Raw genomic sequence first — 4,064 nt, forward strand, 5'->3', positions numbered from 1 at the left:
TGACCGCAATCCGACTTAGTTCACACTCACTTCAAATTGAAATGGGCAGATACAAAAATGTCCCCCCAGATCTAAGATTATGCCAACAATGCTCTATGCACAAAACTGAAGATGAAGCACATTTTGTACTAGAATGTCCATTGTATGAAAATTTACGTACCGTTCACATATACCCAACATTTAAAGATAATTATCTACCCTGTTCTCTAGAAAATCTATTTAACCCACCCAAAACAGTTGCAAAATTAGTTAGTGCGTTTGTATTTCATGCAATGAACCTAAGAACATAATTTGTGTTGAGCAACATGTATCACTACCTTTTTGTATCAAAATCATTATCTAGACTTCCATTTAATATATTTCATTCCATGTTTTATTACTCATTCATGTAATGCTTCTAGCATTTCTAGATCATATTCCCATGTCAACACCAATACTAAGTCTTTCTGTTATTTAGGTATTTAAAATATTTATATATACCCATTCATCATACTTGTGTTGAATGTTGTGTCATTATCAGACCAGTGTGAGGTAAATGTGTATTCTAAGACTATTATAATACTGTTTGTCCGGTTAGTAAATGTGTAACCTAGATTAAATTAAATTATCATTTGTCTTGTTTGTAAATATATATATTATTTGTCATATTGCAATATGTTTATGTACATGTTCATTTTGTATGCTGTCCTCAATGGATGTTTTGATACACTGTTAGAATTTTTGGGTCGGACCGACCAAATAATATTGGGTCAAAGGCATCCGACCCAAAATATACTAGTCAGAAATTTTAGGTCAACCATTTTGACCCGCTAACATTGGGTCAAATGGCATCCGACCCAAAATTATCATGTCGCCACATCTTTTGGTGGCTACCCTACCAAATCTCTTTGGGTTAAAATCTAGGTGATTAGAATTTTTGGACATCCGACCCAAAAATTACTGGTCAGAAATCTTGGGTCAGCCATTTTGACCCAAAAATATCATGTCCCCACTCTTTTGGGTCGCTGGCCGACCCAATCGCCTTGGGTTAAAGACTAGTTAGCACCAGAGTTAGAATCTTTGACGTCACCAAATTACTGGTCAGAAATTTTGGGTCAGCCATTTTGACCCAAAAATATCATGTCCCCACTCTTTTGGGTCGCTGGCCGACCCAATCGCCTTGGGTTAAAGACTAGTTAGCACCAGAGTTAGAATCTTTGACGTCACCTGTAGGCCTAATGACGTCATCTATAGATGACGTCAGTGGTTAAAATCGACGCCATGTTTAAAATGTTTTGAATACGCCGTTATGTTATCATCATAATCATAGTTTTTCTTGCAATTCTCAAATAGTTTTATATCATTTCGGATTTTGATAAATGGATTTTGTGGCCGACAAACTGAAACTTACAGATATGGTTTTTCTATGTAATATTTGTAGGTGAGTATTTTGTCATTATCTGTCAAAGTTTCATTCAATTTAAAATCATTGTTTCAAACTTGATCCAGCCAGCATATGGCCATATGGCGTACGTAACTAACGTACGAAAATTAATTGGTGGCTAGCTTTTTTTTCGCACGCATACAGTGAATGGCCATTTTGCTCAGTAATCCCAGCCAGAATTTGGCTATTTTCTAAATTTGCGTTAATTAAAGTTTAAAATATTTGTTTTAGAACTGAAACACGTTAACTATTAGTCAATTCCAACGCTAAAAACATCAACAGAATTGATTGTGTATATCTGAAATAACCCCGACCGACGCACAAAATAGTGCAATATGGCGGCCTCTATGAACAACCCTCGCAGACGCTGTCATTGAAGACAACGTCAATTCTATGAGTTGTAGATCTAGATGTTATTTTTGTGAAAAAATCATTGGAAGAAGAGAGAACATGTTGGGACTGTACGAATTATATAGTCTTTATGGGTGCAACGGACACAATGCTGAAGATAAAGCTATTGTTTACAATGTTGACCTCATGACCCATTGACGCCAATGTCATGACCTGTGATGTGTCGATCACGTGATATGGATATCATGGCTACTGACTGTGTCTGAGATACTTCTCCGCAGGTAGCGTGTCTCAGATGTTCAGAATGGGCCATATGGCTAACCTCACCTGTACGCTTTCACAATTAATTGTTGGGTCTGTTAAGATTTATTTAATGAAAGCCGTGAAAGACCTAACAGAATATAGAAGACCCCTTTTTTTACGCCATTACGGTTATTGAATTACTGAATTAGTTAACGTCATCTTCAAGTTCAACACGGTTGCGGTAGGCTATCTGAAATGAATAGCCTACTCAGAATAGCCTCACTTGCACTGGGCCTAGCAAATAAATAGAAATAATTATCTTCTTTATCTTTTGTATCATCCATTGAGCTGTTTTCAAAAAAGAAAAATAGAAGAAGATTTTCGGTAATTTAACGATTTTTCAACTTTTTTCAAAGATTGAGTCCTTTTTGGGCCCCTTATTTTATATTTATTTCAATGCTTTTATTTTTGAATTCACACATTAGACCACCGATAGGACTAGTATGAATGAGTAAGAAAAGTTATATTACTTCTTTTATCCATTTTCAGACCAAGACTCCCAGTCCAAGAGCCTGAAGAGGTGGATGGTGAAGTAGCCTGCTCCTTAACGCGAGGATGACCCGGGTCGCCATCATCATCGCCACCACGGCCTTACTTGCATTGCATCTGACGGTGACTACCAATACCAGTGTTCCAGCATTCCAAGTGATTATTACCGAGCCTACTGCAGTTAGACCACCTAAAGCACATTATTAAGAGGAAGCTACCGTGCCCTATATAATATTTTTACATATTGAAATTAAAAATCTTTCTGTCCTTTTTCTGTTTCAGTCTTGTGATTTAACTTCAACCCAAGGCCGCTCATCACATTTTGCATTTCTGGAAACGCAAATGTCACCTACGAAGAGCGAGCAATCTCAATTTCGACCCAACAAATATGGGTCAAATCCAACCCAAGAGTAAAGGGTACAGACATGACCGACCCAAGAAATTTGGGTCCCTTTAACCCAATAATTTTAAGTCATTCCGACCCAAATGTATTGGGTCAATGCGACCTAAATTTATTGGGTCAAATTGACCCAAAAATATTTTTTGGGTCGACCTAAGCTGTACCCTATACACTTGGGTCGGATTTGACCCATATTTTTTGGGTCGATTTGACCCATATTTTTTGGGTCGATTCGACCCAATCCTTCAAACAGTGTACAATAAAATCTATCTATCTATCTATTACCCAATAGGCCGAACTCCAAAATAACACATAATAACAATTTGAGTCGAATTACCCAATAACGCCAAAATAACAGTCAATAACCCCAAAAATGTTGACTGTGGAAACACAATATAACAATTTAGTTGGTATAACGTGCGGATTTCAGTTTTAAAATTGCCCAAATCGGAGGTTCACGGGAGATAACTCGTGTATGTGATTTTTGTTGACAAGAAACTAATGTATACTAAGAGACTTTCGTTGCAATTCGTTGTAATGTATTGTAATAAAAGATTGATTAATAGTTTATTAAAACAGTAATTATATGCATGAAATATATTATGGTATATATAGTGCAATAAACAATTTAATATTATAGCTATATGTATTTTTTTCATTGCACGCTACCCCGGCCGGGCGTACTCGATTAAAAGTTCCGGAATTGAATTCTCTCAATCCCAAAAATAGTGACAATCGAGTGAAAATGGGTACTTCGGTCTACAACGCATGCGTCGACTGGATATATAAATATCTCATCCAACCATGCAGCCGAAACCCGTTCGTCGTGTTTAATTACGTCACGATTCTACTCACACCACCCCCGTCGTCGGGACTAACAGAACTGTGACAGGAATGAATTCCGCGTCACTCGATTGCAAATTCTGTCAATTCGGGACGTTCCGGACTGTGAATCGAGCATCCCCAATGTTTTGAATTCTCTCAATCCCAAAAATAGTGACAATCGAGTGAAAATGGGTACTTCGGTCTACAACGCATGCGTCGACTGGATATATAAATATCTCATCCAACCATGCAGCCGAAACCCGTTCGTCGTGT

This window comes from Patella vulgata, chromosome 2 (genome assembly GCF_932274485.2).
Source record: "Patella vulgata chromosome 2, xgPatVulg1.2, whole genome shotgun sequence".
NCBI classification, from domain to species: Eukaryota; Metazoa; Mollusca; class Gastropoda; family Patellidae; genus Patella; species Patella vulgata.